This window comes from Equus asinus, chromosome 10 (genome assembly GCF_041296235.1).
Source record: "Equus asinus isolate D_3611 breed Donkey chromosome 10, EquAss-T2T_v2, whole genome shotgun sequence".
NCBI classification, from domain to species: Eukaryota; Metazoa; Chordata; class Mammalia; order Perissodactyla; family Equidae; genus Equus; species Equus asinus.
In genome coordinates, this window is record NC_091799.1 from 19,002,355 (window position 1) to 19,016,988 (window position 14,634).

Sequence of the window (14,634 nt, forward strand, 5' to 3'; positions counted from 1 at the left end):
TGCCTTCCACTCACCCTGCCCACTGCTGCCAGAGGGCCCGCCCCCCCCCCCCACCCCGACCTCAAGAACCTGCTCTGGCTCCCTGTGGCCATGGACTCTCATTCAGACTCCCAGCCTGAAGCGTGAGTTTTCCCGTCCTTTCTTGTCTAGACTGGTGTGTCCTTACTTTCCAGAAGATGCCTTCACCATCATAGGCTTCTTTACTGACTCTTGGAGCTTCCATGTCTGGTCAGCCCTGGAGAGTAAGCCCCGTGCTGGGTGGGCACCCGGCACCCTTGCCACTGGAGCACCTGTGACCTGCCGGGCTGCTGTGCTGTGCTTGGGAGCACTGGCTCTGGGGTCAGGCTACTTGGGTTCAAATCCCATCCCCATCACTCTTGAGCCCTGTGGCCCTAGGTGAACCACCTAACCTCTCTGGCCTTGGCTTCTGCATCTGAAAAGCAAGGACAATAACCTGCCCTGCTTCCAGGCTTGTGGGGAGAGGAGACAAGCTAGGCCCCTAAAGTAAGCACCTGACAGGAGCGAGCCGGTGTCATATGCTTGCTTAATCCCCACAAACACCTTCCCAGGGGCTATCTGCTCCCCTCTACAGATGAGGACGCAGAGGCCCAGGAGGCAGAGCAGAGTTGGAATCCAGTGTTGTCTGGCTCCACGGTGCTTACCGCCCTCAATCACCAGCCTCTCTGACCTTGTAGGGGTCCCTGTGTGCACAGTGATGCCCACTCCGCCCCGCCGCAGTGGCCCTTCCTGCCCGCCCTGCCTTCTGGAGCTTCTCAGCCCCTTTCCCCTCTGCTGGCCTCTGGCTTCTCTCCATTCATTCATTCATTCACTCATTCAACTGTGCCGGGCAGCATGCTAGGTGCCCAGGACTCAGCGAGGAACAGAATGGCTGTTGCCTGTGAAGATCAGAGAGCTGGGGGGCCCGGGGTGCAGAGGTTGAGGGAGGGCCGAAAGAGACGGAGCGACGCAAAGGAAGGCGGGAGGGAGGTGGGAGGGAGCCGCGCCTGGAGTCAGAGCTGGGACGGAGGGCTTTGTGGGGAGAGGGGAGGTAGGCAGAGTGGGGGGTGCTGCAGGAGCAGGGGAGGCCAGGACCCTCCTGGGAAGTCTGTCTGTGCAGGGGAGGAGCGTGAGAGGGCACGGCTAGGAGGGAGGGAGGCAGACAACTCTCTTTTTAAATAGGGAGAGACCCGAGCAGATTTACAGGCCAGGGGAACATGGAGAGAGAGAAAGGGGGCCTCTGATGAAGGGGCTGTAGGTAGGCCCAGTGTAACGGGGCGGCCACAGGCTAGGTGGGCCCTGGGGACCCTAAGAATTCAAGAGGAGTTCCTGCCTGATGGCCCCGACCCCCTTGGGAAGGGGAGCTTGTAGGCTCAGGATGGAGGGGGCTGCGGGCAGGTGAGAGGACGAGGGGCTGGCAAGGGGCCTTGGGGGAGGACGCGAGGGCCCTAGTGAGGTCTCCTTGTCACCAGGTGAGTGGTCACTCAGAGCCGGCCCCAGGTTGAGCGTTTACATGGACATTCTCATCAAATCCACATGACAACCCAGTAATGTAGACACGAGCATTGTGCCCATTTAACAGAGGAGAAAACTGAGGTTAGAGGGTATGAGTTTGCCTGAGGCCACACAGCTGAGGAGCCAGTCAGTGACAGAGACAGGATTTGATGTCCAGAGGCCAGGCCTTGGGCGGGGCTCACTTCAACCAGGACGGGATCAACAGCATCCCCTCCGGTAAGACCCCATACCCTCTGCGCTGGGCTCTGAGCCCATCATTCACCTGCCCTCTCCCTCAGTCTTCCATTCTCTCATAGTCGGTGTTCGAGTCTCTGAGGGAATCAGGTGCCAACCCCTCCAGGGGCTCTCTGCACCCCTTGGGTGTGGGGGCGCATCAGAGGGGCAGCCAGCCGCACTCCCCTGCCTGCTCTCTGGTCCTGCCCATTGCTGCCATCCAGCCTCTCTCACGATGAGGGCTCCAGAACCCTCCCAACTCTCACCAATGACCAGGCCGAGCCACCAGATTTGCCGAGACCCAAACCAGAGGGACAGACGGACAGTGAGAGGAGCTGGAGTCCTTGAGCCCCAGGCGCGGGACCTGCCTCCCTCAGTTCACCTCACCCCGTCCTGTCCCGTGTGGGTGTGGGGAGTCTGGTAAAGATGGGGAGGAGGGGGCAGATAGCAAGGCCGTGCTCCAGGGCCCTGTGGGAAACGGGGCATGCAAGGACGAGCCCACGCAGACCCCAGGGCCTTCAGGCTCCCCTCCCTGACAAATGTCACCCTTTCTTCCCGTCCTTCTGTCTCCAGGATGTCCAGGGCCTGGCCCTCACCTGCTGGGAGTGAGGTTCGATGAGGAGGATGCTGGGAGGATACAAGGGGTCGAGAGAGATTATGAGACCCTGTGTGCAGGGGTGTCAGGTGCTGAGCCCAGCTGGAGAAGCTTGGGGTAGGGTTCGGGTCAGGTGAGGGGCGAGGGAGGGGGCCGGAGCCCCCGCAGGCCGGGACCAAGCTTGGACCCCGCTCCTGATTCCAAGATGGTTCCTGAGCCATTCGAGGTTCTGTGTGGATTGGGAAGCCGCCGCCCAGGCGCTTGTCAGAGGATCAGCATTTTTCTAATGGACTGCTAGACTGTTGCTTATCAATGTGTATGAATCCTTCGTGAGCCAGCAGATGTGACGGGTAAGGGGCTGGTCAGGATAGTGCCGGCCTCCCTGGGCATCAGTGACCATATCTGTAAGAGGGGATGGTTCTAGAGCATTCCGCTTGAGCATCCTGTCTCCAGGATGGACACAGCACCCAGCAGCAGCTTCAGGGCTGCAGGCGATCTGCCCAGAATTGGGCTGGGAGGGGTGATCGGAGTCCAGGGCGGGTGGGGAGTTGTTCCCGAGACCCGGGGACTCTGGGTGCAGGGCAGCTGCGGGCTATTTCCCGACCACACTTGTTAATGGGGGTGTCTCTGAATGCACATTCAGGATTGGCTTCCACGGGCAGGAGTGTGCCAGGAGGCAAAGGGGGGGCATCCCAGATTGAAGGGCTGTACATACAAAGGTGTGAAGGGGCCAGGCCTATTCCAGGAAGAGAGACAAGTTTGGTGGGTGGTGGAGGGGAATGCGGTTCAAGGGAGATGGGTTGCCGTGTGACCTTGGAGCAGTAACCTGAGGCCGGATCTTGAGAAGACTTGAACTCAGGGACATCAGTGGGGCAGTAGCGTCGCACCCTGATCTGTGGGCTGCCCCAGGCCCTGGCACCACACGGGGCTCCAGACCACAGCGCCCTTCGCCACCTTCAGCGAGCTGGCCGCTCTGGGCTGGGGCCGGGCAATACCTGTTTTTAAGGATGCCTGGTCCCTCTGGTGCATCTTCTGCGATGTCGCCAGACCTCAACCACTTGGCCCATTTTGTAGAGAAATGATTAGCTTCTATTTTTTTAATTGAAAAAATTATGAGAGTAACAAACACAATACCTATTTATTGAAGAAACTTTAAGAAAAAATGACAGATAGAAGAAAATAAAAACCATTCATAATCCTATCACCTAGGGACGGACACCACTTAAGATATTAGTGCCTGTCTTCCAGAAATATGCATTTTGATTTCTCCAACAAATGTTTATTAAGCCTTGACTTTGGCCCAGCAATGAGATGAAATGATGAATAAGCCGGATGCAGACAACACACCTCCCCCACCCCGTACACGTATATTTGGTTGTCTTTTAAAGATGGTATCATGTTATTTTGTGCTATTTATAACCTGATAATTTTTGACAGCTCACCCATGTGAAAATACACACACACGTATTTAGTGTGACTTTCTTGTTTTATTTTTGTTAATAAAAAGCTAATCACAAGATGAAAAATTTTAAAGTATAAATAGCTATATACCCCTCACCATCCATTGTTAACAGTTTTTGTGCACATCTTTTCAGGATTTTTAAAACAATTATTTTATCGAGGTCATATTGGCTTATAACATTGTGTAAATTTCAAGTGCACACTATTATATTTCAGTTTCTGTATAGACTGCGTCGTGTTCTGCAGCAATAGTCTGGTTTTTATCCATCACCGTGCATATGTGCCCCTTTCCTCCTTTTTCTCTCCCCTACCCCTTCTCCTCTGGTAACCACTAATCTGTTCTCTTTGTCCATGTGTTTATCTTCCACAGATGAGTGAAATCATACAGTGTTTCTCTTTCTCTGTCTGGCTTATTTCACTTAGCGTGATACCCTCAAGGTCCATCCATGTTGTCACACATGGCACCATTTTGTCTTTTTTATGGCTGAGTAGTATTCCATTGTATATATATACCGCATCTTCTTTATCCAATCATCAGTCGATGGGCACTTGGGTTGCTTCCACGTCTTGGCTATTGTGAATAATGCTGCAATGGACATAGGGGTGCATAGATCTTTTTGAATTATGGATTTCATATTCTTTGGATGAATGCCCAGTAGTGGGATAGCTGGATTTTTGTATGTATAAGTGTAAATATATATATTTTTTCCCACAACTGTGAACATACTATACACATCGCTTGGCCTTTGCTTTTCCTCCTTAACCAGAGTCTCGGAGATGGTTCTCTGTCAGCCCACAAAGATGTCCCTCCTTCTTTTGAATGCTGCTTAGGATGACGTGCAACAATTTATTTAGCCATTTCCCTAAACTTTTAGCTTGTATCCAATTTTTCATGTATTTATAAACAGCGCCTCATTGAGTACTCTTTTGTGTGGAACCTGTCTGACTACTTGAAGTGCTGGGTAAAAGGATAGGTGTATTTTGGCTGCTATTATTGTATGTTGCCCCCTCTAGAAGGTTGCCCCAGTTGACTCTCCCACCAGCAAAGCACGGGAGTGCCATTTCCCCTGCATCTTCATCAGCACTGAGGATTATCATTTTCTTGAATCTTGCCCAATCTGATAAGCAAAACATGCTATCTCGATGTACTAAGCTGCCTTTTTTTGCAGTATTGTGTAAAGTTGGGCACCTTTTCTTATGCATATGGACCATTTTTATTTCTTCTTTTGTGAATTGTCTCTATCATATTTTTAGATTTGTAAGAGATACTATAAATAAATATATTCACTTTTTTCTGTCACCTGGCAAATGCTCCTCCTCCCTCCAATTTAGAGTGTCTTTTATACTTTGCTCAATTGGAGTACTTTGATGTACCAAATATTTTATAATTTTATGTAGTTAAATATAGCAGTTAAATTTTTTTTGGCTTTGGAAGCATATTAAGATCTTCCCCACATTCAATGTTATAAAAATACTCACCAATATTTTCTTCTGGTAATTAAAAAAAATAAATTCCCTTCTAAAAGCTTAAATCTTTGATCTATCTGGGATTTATTTTCACATAAGGTAGGAATCTAACTTTAGTTTTTTTCCATGGTTCCCCTAGTGTCTCCAGGTTGTTTATTAAAAGTTCCATTATTTCCTTATTGATTTGAATTCTACCTTTTGCTGTACTTAATTCTTATTGTCTCTGGACCTGTCTCATTGACATGCTTGTCCTTTCCTCTGCCAGTATCACTCTGATTTAATTACTATAGTTTTATAGTATGTTTTGTTATCTTTTAAGCAAATATTCCGCATTAATTTTTCTTTTCAAAAATTTCTTGATAATTCTCATACATTTATATTTCCAGATGAACTTCAGAATTATTTAATTAAAGAAGTAAAATTCCACTGACTTTTTGTTTGTACTTGTGTTAAGTTTGTCGATTACTTTGGAGATGTGGGCGTTTTTATAGATGTTTGTGGTAATCATTCTTCCCATCCAGTGAAATGCTTTCTCCTCAATTATTTGAAAGTTCTTCTTGTCCCCTAATACAGGATTTTAGTTTTATTTGCATAGGTCCTCTCCCTTTCTGGTTATGTTTATTTCTAGGCATGTGGTACTTTTTTTAATTTTAATTTTTTAAAGATTGGCACCTGAGCTAACATCTGTTGCCAATCTTTTTTTTTCTTCTTCTTCTCCCCAAAGCCCCCTAGAACATAGCTGTGTATTCTAGGTCCCTCTGGTTGTGCTATGTGGGACGCCACCGCAGCATGGCCTGATGAGTGGTGCCGTGTCCGCACCTGGGATCCGAACCTGTGAAACCCCAGGCCACCAAAGTGGGATGTGAGAACTTAACCGCTCGGCCACAGGCCAGCCCCTATGGCTTTTATAAATGGGATTTTGTTCTATTTTATTTTCTAACTGCTTGCTACTAGAATATAGAAAAGTATTTCTTTCCTCTTATCTAACCACTGACTATTTTACCAAACTCTCTTTTTAGTTCTAGAAGTTTTTTATTTGATTGTCTTGGGTTTTATGGGCAAACGGCATCTTCACTGGAAAATGGTAATACTTTCTTTTCCAATGTTGATACTTCCTATTAGCTCACTGGTGTGTCGAGATCACTTGGAGCGGCTGGGTTACAGTCTGTGGTCTGGGGATCAAGAATAACCTCCGGCGTGGTGTAGTCAGGCTGAGCACCACTTTTAACACGTGGGGCCGGCCATGAAGGGAAGGGTATGTAAATGTGCATCCGTGTCATGAAGACACAAGGAAGAGGACTCCTCAGCCCGAAGAGCCAGCACAACTTTGCCCCAGAGCCACATCACAGGCATCCTTGTCAGCAGCCTGGGCTGGTTCATATGCCTGCTGCTGGTGTGTCACTCTTACATACAGTCTGCATAATATTTAAATTGAGAATGGGCATTGAGTATAATGGACTATGTAAGTGGCTCTTCCTCATGTTGGCCATGCATTCTTGGACCCGCATTCCTGCTATTTAATCATGGTGTATTATGCTTCTAATGTGCCACTAGATTCTCTTTGGTAGTGTTTGATTTCATATTTCCCCATCAATATTTCAGATGCGATTGGTCTATTGGGCTTGTGGTGCTGTCTTTGTTGGGTTATGGCATTAGAATTGTATTAGCTTCATAAAATTATAAGGGAAATAGTCCATCTTTTCCTAGTAAGTATTAACTGCTTGTGAATTATCTATTCTTTGTGAGAGCTCATAAAACCATCTGGGCCTGGTGCCATTTCAGGGCATGTTTCTAAAACTGAAATTTGACTATGCCACATGCTTTCAACAGCTTCTCGTCGATCACAGGGTAAAGTGCAAATTCATTAGCCTGACGTTCAAGGCACAGGATGATTTAACTCTGCTCCAGCTCTCCAAACCCCCTCCCTCTCTGACTCTCTGGCCACACCCAACTTCTGGAAGTTCCCCAAACCCTGGAGGGGCAGATGCAGGAGGGTAGGAACGTGTTTGTTTTGTTGAGGGCAGCATCTCCGGCACCCTGTAGAAGCTTCCCTTTGACAGATGGCCTTCGGGTTCTTGTCAAATGGCATTCCCTCTGTTAATATCACCGTATCTTTTAGTTCATGTCAAGATGTGTTCACTAAGCATCTCCTTTGTGCCTGGTCACACGTTGGCCCTGGGGAGAAAGAATCGTGGCCCCTGTACTCAGGTAGCTGTTTGGCTGTTGGGGAAACAGGTGAGTGAGCAGACGTTGTGAACAGTGAGGGGGTATGAATGGGCATGGCGGGAGCGCCGGGAAGGGCCACCTGACTCAACCTGGGAAGAGAGATCAAAAAGGCTTCCTGGAGGAGGTGGCTGTGGATTTAGTCTTACATGATGAGAAGTGGGGACAGGTCATTCCAAGCTAAAGGGATACCATGAGCCAAGGTCCAGCGCAGCCTCCAGCATCTCTTCTCAGGATGATTGCAGTCGCCTCCTCACATGTCACATCGCTCCTCTGCTGAAAATCCAATAATGGCTTCTTAGTTGACTCCAGATAAATTCCAAAGTCCTTGGCATGAACAAGGGCTGATGTGAGCTGGCTCCTGTATTTCTCTGAATTTACCTGATCACTCTGTTCCAATCACGGCTGTTCCTTGGATAGCCCAGAGTCCCAACCCAGGGCCTTTGCACTGGCTGTTCCCTTTGCCTGGAGACTCACACTGTCACTTTCTCCAGGTCTCTGCCCAAATATCACCAATTGGTGAGGTTGCCTTCAACCCCTGTATAAAGCAACATCCCCCTCAGTTACTCTCTGTCCTCTTCCTGCTTTATTTTCCTCCAAGCCAGTAAAGCCACCTGATGTTATACACACACACGCATATATACACACATACATATGCATATGTATACATATACACACATATGTATATGTATATATGTATATTCCTAATATATGATAGAATTGGTACATATGATTTTTAACTTTCTTTTTGGCCTGCTAGTATGGGAGTTTCAGGAGAACAGGAACTTTGCCTTGGTCACTCTTGCAGCCCCTGTACCCAGAACACCATCTAGAAAACGTGCTCAGCCCATATAAGCAGTTCGGCGTTGCTGGAGCAGAGTGTACCCGAGGGAGCAGGTAGGAAGTGAGGTTGGGAACCAGTAGATAGCAGCAGCAGGCCAGGGCAGCCATAGATGGGGACAAGGAGCTTGGACCTTCTCTGGGAGGTGATCAGGAGCCAGGAAGGGGTAACAGCGTCAGATTTATGTTTGTGGATGGTCACACTGCCCGTTGGGAGGGGTGTGGACTTGAGGGAGCGAGACGGCAACCAGTGAGAGTGAGTCACCCAGTGCAGGCAAGAGATAGTGGTGAAGGGTTGGTTGTGGGGGTGGGGGCCAGGGAGGAGGCGGGGCTGCTGGCCTAGCTGCTGGGGGGTGAATATTCCACTCACTGAGCTGGGGAGTCCTGGACGGGAGATTCTGTTCTGGATGTGTCAAGTCCAATGGGCTCTTGGGCATCCTAGTGGAAGTGGCCAGGAAGCTGGGGCCAGATGGGTCTGGAGCTCAGGAGCGCAGGCCTGGGCTGGAGAGAGAGGTTTGGGGGTTGAAGCATGAGGAGCATGACATCATTGGCATTGTTGCCATCACCACCACTCATAGTCTTCATCAAAGCAATGTTTAATTGAGTGCTCAGAGCTCTAGGTGGATTTCTTCATCGACTCTTCTCTATAATCCCGCAGGGTGCTGGTACCAGTCTCACAACCAGCTCTCTGGAGAACAAACAACCAACCCTGATTCGTGGAGTTTGCCAATTTCCGTGATGTAAATACTCCGACCGTGGGTGATTTCAAACTACCTTCCTGATGTCACCGAAGGTGGAGCTGGGAAGAGATGGGCAGTAGGTGGTGATGTGCAGGGGGTGGTGTCCACGCCATCCTATGGTGTTTCCCCCACACGGACACAATAGACGCAGACAACCTCGAGCGCCGATGATGGCAAAGTGAAGTGAATTGATAGGAATTGATGAGTTTGGAGTATTTGTTACTTTTAATTTTAAGGCCATTTATTGAATGGTAAGTTTGTATAACTTTATTTTTAACAGTGACTGCTTTTAACAAGCAGCTCACAAAATTAATTCCTGAAAATTTCACAAGCACCTCTTGAGAGCCAGTATGAACCGATTGCAGCACACCACTGCCCGAACCCTGTGATGCAGACGCTGTTGTCAGGGAGGTGAAGCGAGGCCACCCAGCTGGTCAATGGGACAGCTGGAGATTCTTGAGCAAGTAACTTCCTGTCTCTGAGCCTCAGTTTCCTCATCTGTAAAATGGGGACAATAAAACGGGGTGCTGCGGAGGTTTAACAAGCCAATGCTTGTAAAGCACCTGGTGTTCAGGACATGCTTGACAAGTGGGAACCAGTAGTGTGTTAAACTTCTTTTTATGATAATAATGAACACGGATCCTGCCCTCAAGGTCTTCATGGCCTAGTGGAGGGAGGGGGCCAATGATAAGACATATATACAGTCACAGGAATCTGATCCAGGCAGAAAAGGAAGGCTTCCTGGAGGAGGCTGCATTTGAACTGGGCCTGGCAGGTAAGGGAGAAGCGGGGTCCCTAGGGGTTAGGAGGAGGCATTCCTGGCTGACGGTCCACAACAAGCAGAGGAGGGACCCAGGAGGCGTGAAGATGAGAGTGAGAGATGAGACTCGAGGCAACAGGAAGAACGTCGGAAGCCAAGACGGAGTCTGAACTCTCCTCTGAGGGCAGTGGGGAGCCACAGCAGTTGTTCAGCAGGGCCTGATGCCATCAGACTGGCCTCTTGGAACGTCAGTGACCGCAGTAGGGAGAAGGGCTGGGAGGGGGCAGGAGTGGAGGTGGCATTGGCCATGGAGCCGGGGGTATGGAAGCCCACCCATCTGGGCTCCTTCACTGTGCCTGGGTGGGGCTAGAGTGTCCAAAGACACAGGCCCCCTTGACCCCTCCTCTCCTGTAGCCACTGGGGGCGCGGCACAGTGGAGTCGCCGCCCCAGCCCTGCCCAAGCCCAGGTCCAGCTCCAGCCCCCGCAGCTAATCCTAGTGTCACTGGGTCCCGAGGCCGGGGCGGGGCAGCCTGGCAGCTGGCCTCAATTAGGTGGGGAGCCTGGTCTGGACAGTGTCATTAGGAGAAAACCAGAGCCCGGCCATAAACTCTAATGAATGCATTAATGGAAGGCTTGTGCGCCTCAAAGGGAAAAAAAAAAGCAGGTCTAAATAAAGTTATTAACACAGCCCACCTGTGTTCGGCTCTTGGCCTATATTGTTCAAATAGCCCATTAACTCCTGAAGCATCCAGTCTTGAAAGCGAGGCCTGCCTCTCTGAAGCCGACGTTTAACTGCGTTCATATAATTCAATTAGATTCCGCAGTCCTGGGCCAAAGGCATTCTCCCGGCTTTCATCTCGGTAATGGCCTGCAGGCCGGAGCGGGGAACAGGGGGTTAAAAAGAGGGGCTTGGAACCTGCCTTTTGGCCTGACTCACCCCATCACCTGGAGCGGCCTCCAAATGATTTCCTGGGGCGGAACGTGTTCATCACCCACCCAGGCTCCCCGTGGTCTTCAGTGCCTGGAATTCGAACCCAGACCGTCCTCACGCGTTCTCTGTCCAGCATCCAGGCCCCGCACCCGCTCCAGTCGGCTCCATTCCCCTTGTCCAGTGGTCCAGCCATCCAAGGACCCTGACTCCGCTCAGCCGACCCTATTAATAAAGAGTAAAGAAAATTCATTAGGAAGTGGGCCTTTTATAGATTCCGTTAAAGCGTTCTTCCTACCTCTGTCACTGAAAAAGGATAAAAATCCTTTTATCACTCTACAACTTGTTAATGTTCCACCCCGGGAGCACTTCATCTGTAATAAACATCTTCACGAAATATGCATCCCCAGGGAGGAGCCGTTAATTTCCTCAAGGCCTCACACATGTAAAGGGTTTTATTGCCTGCAGGTGCTTCACGATATTGCGTGGGCTTCTAATAAACGTCCAGTAAACCGCAGGTAGCGCCTCGGAGAGAGATGGGCCCGTGCACCTGTCCACAAAGGGCCTCCACATGCTGCAGCTCCGCCTTCCGTGGCCCAGCCCTGGCACGGTCGGCTCCGGAGACGATCCTGCCCCTCGGGACGCCTGCAGGTAAGTTCTCACAGCTCTCAACTCTAGGCGACCCACTTACAGAGAGCCAGGGGGGAGCCAGGGACTTTCTGCCATTGATGCCAGGAAAATTCCGACCCGTAAACCCACACACCTTGGCAGGAAAGGCAAGCACGCCATAGACGTCGAAGGCGTGTTCTCGGGTTTATTTCCCGGTTTCCTTTCCTTGTTCGCTGTGGGGGAGTCACCCCATTAGGATCTGCGGGCGGAAATGTGATTATCGGGAAATTTGACTTCCCATTTTCCTCCTAATGGAGATGAAGGGAAAAGAGAGCTTGCCTCTCTTAAGCGCCGTTCATGCAAAACGTGTTTTGCGTATCTTTGGGGCAATTTTTGGGATGTTACAACATATTCTTCTAGCAATTATTTTTAACTCGATCACTAGAAAAAAAAGATTACTTAAGGAGCAGTTTTCATCGGCATTCCGCGAAGTAATTAGAAGTTTGCATTGAATAAATATCTCTTGAGTCTCGGGGATTCTTTCCCAGTTGTGACCATCAAGTTAACCGTGAGGCTTGTGCTGGGGGTCTGTCTGCAGATGCGATGACATGTGGTGGGGGGACCTGGGGATGCTGCCACTGGCTCTTTTGTAACCTCAACGTGAGCTGGAGAGCAAGCCCCAGGCGGGGGGCTTGCAGAGATCCAGGGGAAGGAGATGGGGGACCCCCCATGGCTCTGCAGCCCCGTCTAGGACCAGGCCCCTCCGAGAACCAGAGGTCGGGATGGTGTGATCATGTCGAAATCAACGACAGCTTATGCAGCTTCTGGACACTAAGCACCTGGCATTTCTGGGGACTTCCATGGTGGGGGGGGGGTCTCTGAGGGACGTGCCCTGATGGCTGTACTGAAGCTGGAAGCTTCTGTGAGCTTGGGTTTTGTTCCAATCTGTAAATGCTGAGCGGTGGAGTTCAGCTGCACTGGCCTTACCCACTCAGCACCCGTGCCAGCCTGGGGCATGCACACCCTGCCCCAGGGAAGCCGCCCAGCCTAGGGAGAGAACCACTGGACTCAGCCCTCCTGTGACCCTGAGGCCTGCAGAGATGCCGCACTGGGGCCACGGAGGCTTCTGGAAGGAGGAGATGCCCTAAATCTGTCTGGAAGACCCAAGGAGGAAAATTTGCGGGCCCCCTCCTTCCCAGCCAGGGCAGCTGTGGCAGAATTCAGTAGGCCCAGGATCTGGGACCACGGCGGGAGGTGGAGCAGGGCCCATGCAGCTGGGCCTTTGGGATGTGCACGTTCCTGGTCTGGGATGATAAGTAATAACAATGGTGCTGCTACTGTGCAGGGCACCCTTGATAGTACCAGTCCTAACACTCCTGAGCTGTCGCTGTGGGTCAGGGCTGAGGACCCTGAGGGGCTTGTGTCTGGAATCTCCCTACCTACCTTTTTTTTTTATAGGTGAGGAAGGTCAGGGTTAGGAGGCGAGGTTGCTGGCCTAAAGCCACCCCACGGAGAAAGGGGAGTTCGGGATAGCCTGGAACGGAAGCGGAGGCCTCTGTCCGTCTCACCTCCCAGCATCCCCCTACCAAATCCTCCAGGGAGGGCATCGAGTCCCCAGTTTCCAGAGAACAAGCTGAGGCTCCCCTGGCGGGGGGCGTAACCTGGCATGGCCCTGACATCTACTGCCTTGCCCTGACACGGCGGCCCCCAGCCCTCACTTCTCTGGGCCGGGAGGAGAGAGGGGTCCTTCACCTCCTGCCCCCGCCCTCACTGGTCAGCCTGGCCCTGCCCAGCAGAAGCCACAGGGGGGCCAGGGAGCCTGGAGTGGCTTCAGAGGCCAGGATAGACATGATGAAAGCCCCGGAGCACGGGACCCAGCCGAAAGGTTAGAGGAAGCGGGATTATTCCGCCTGGGGAACGGAAGGCCCAGGGGGCAGGGGCCCTGGCTAATGGAGAGTGCCAGATGCTGGCCAGCTGTTCTCCATCTCCCTGGAGGCCCAGCAGGACTAGAAGCGCTCCTACAGCAGGAGGGAGTTCGGGGGGATAGGAGAAGGGACTGGCTGAGAGAGTAGGGGAGCTGGCCTTTGAGGAGCTGTAAGACGAATCAGGACGGCAGCTCCTAACTAGGGCCTGGGCCCAGAGAGAGAGCGAACTGGAAAGTTAGCACTGAGACACTGTCCCTCACCCACCAGGCCCGCCTCGGGGACCAGAGGCCCCACCACCCCAGCAGGGCCAGCCGTCTGAGGTCTCAAGCCTTGGACAGGAGCCTCTGAGGCCAATTCCCAAGGTGGCACCCTAGGGAGCCCCACATCTTGGAGTCCTGGGCCCACGCAGGCTGGGGACAGCCACACCCTGAAGTCAAGACCTTCAGCGCCTAAAGTCGCTGAATCGTCATGGTGCCCCTACCCGCCACAGCTCATCAAAATAAACGATACAGAAAGTAAAGCGTAAGGAAGGCCCGCAGAGTCCTACTTCCCCCACAACGAATACTGTGGCGCTTTAAGACAGGCCAGCTAAGCGGTCTAGTGTCCACGTTCGGGGGGTGCCCTAGCCGCAGGCTCCGTCTGCTCGTTGGTCATCCAGCCTGGCGCTTCCTCCCTCAGATGGGGGTCAGGGTCACTGACCTGCGGGCCTCATGGACGGAGGACGGGGAGAGACCCTGGAAAGCCCCGCTCAGGGCTGGCACCCAGCTGGTTGGCTTCCTTCCTTCCTGCAGACCTCAGACCTCACCCCAACCCCCATCTCATGGACGGGGAAACTGGGGTTCAGATTGAGGATGGGATATAGGTCCGTGGGTCACACAGCAAGCCGATGGAGCCAAGCGTTGTTCCCAGCCCAACCCAAAGCCCTGTTTTTCTTGAGGGATTCGATTCTGCTTCTGGATGGAAAAACTAGGATATCCCTGCTCAGCTTTCTCTACCCCATTTGCAACCCAGACCTAGGATTATTAGATAAAATATAGGATCCTCCATTCAACTGAAATTTCAGATAACAAGGAATAATTTTTTAGTATAAGTATGTCCAATGCAATATTTGGGACATACTTATACTAAAAAAAATTATTCCTTATTTATCTGAAATTCCAGTTGAATGGTACATCCTGTATTTTTATTTGCTAAATCTGGCCATTCCACCCAGGGTCTCTTCCACCGTTGGAGCTGTCTGTCCTCTTCAAGATAGAACCTTCCAGGGCCTTCTCTGGCTGCAGGAACCCAAGTGGAGGGATTTGCTTTCAGCATTGGGAGATGTTCGAGGCTGTAATCGCCTCCTTACTGTTGCAAAGGG

At 51.2% G+C, this 14,634-nt stretch overlaps 1 long non-coding RNA gene across 1 annotated transcript in view; it reads left to right on the forward strand.

Moving 5' to 3' along the window:
- LOC139046336 (uncharacterized) overlaps positions 1-10,958 on the forward strand; it is a 30,814-nt gene extending 19,856 nt beyond the window's left edge. Inside the window, exons 4-5 of the long non-coding RNA XR_011506220.1 lie at positions 8,232-8,368; positions 8,970-10,958. This is a non-coding gene — a long non-coding RNA (uncharacterized lncRNA). The remainder of the gene's footprint in view (positions 1-8,231; positions 8,369-8,969) is intronic.
- The last annotated feature ends 3,676 nt before the right edge of the window (positions 10,959-14,634 follow it).